Source organism: Crocodylus porosus, unplaced genomic scaffold, assembly GCF_001723895.1.
Source record: "Crocodylus porosus isolate Cpor-Errol unplaced genomic scaffold, CroPor_comp1, whole genome shotgun sequence".
Lineage (NCBI taxonomy): Eukaryota > Metazoa > Chordata > Crocodylia > Crocodylidae > Crocodylus > Crocodylus porosus.
Window position 1 is genome coordinate 81,965,128 of NW_017728943.1, and position 731 is coordinate 81,965,858.

The following is a 731-nucleotide window of genomic DNA, read 5'->3' on the forward strand; positions in this document are numbered from 1 at the left end:
CTAGAGTATGATGGATTAGGTTATGCACAACCTGGTAAAGACACCATGTGCTAATGAGCCCAGGGACCCAAGTTCTAGCCTCTGCTATGCAACTTGCCTGCTTTGTTACTTTAGGCAAGCTCCCTTCCCAATATTCCTCATTGTCAAGTTAATCTAATATCTTGGGGGAAAGAACTATTCCTATGTGCTTGTACAGTACCTGGCACAATAGGGCATGTGCTCAGTTGAGGCCTCTAGGTGCTAGTGTAACAAATAGCAGTCATCATGATTTTGTTCATGCTCCAAATCCTTAGAAGTAGAAGGCCAAAAGAAGGGTTGGTACTTACTTCTCTGAGAAGTCTTACCCTTAGAATGAGGAAAGAGATATGTTCTCCATGGTCCCCTCCATTCTCCTCGGACGCATCTACACAAGACATTTACTGCAGAGTTATCTAATTAACTCCACATTAAACATTTCAGCATCTACACATGCAGCTCTCTTAGGCCACAGGAAACTAATAAACTCCGCAGCAGGGTAGGACTTGCAAATACAAGTCCTACCCTGCTGCGGAGTTTTTTACTGGGTAGCAACATATATGTAGATGCTGACCCAGCTGGCTGGGGCACAAGGGTGCTTCAGTATGGGGGCTGCCTGCTGGTTAGCCCCACAATGGAACAGCCTTATGCTCCAGACAGCCCCTCTACAGCATGTTGAGCTAAATCAGAGCAACTCTGGGCTGGCAGGCTGACCC

At 46.5% G+C, this 731-nt stretch overlaps 1 long non-coding RNA gene across 5 annotated transcripts in view; it reads right to left on the reverse strand.

Moving 5' to 3' along the window:
• Positions 1-369: 369 nt before the first annotated feature.
• Positions 370-731, reverse strand: part of LOC109319860 — a 24,796-nt gene continuing 24,434 nt past the window's right edge. For all 5 annotated transcript variants that reach the window (XR_002103650.1, XR_002103651.1, XR_002103649.1 and 2 more), the window contains one exon: positions 370-403. This is a non-coding gene — a long non-coding RNA (uncharacterized LOC109319860). The remainder of the gene's footprint in view (positions 404-731) is intronic.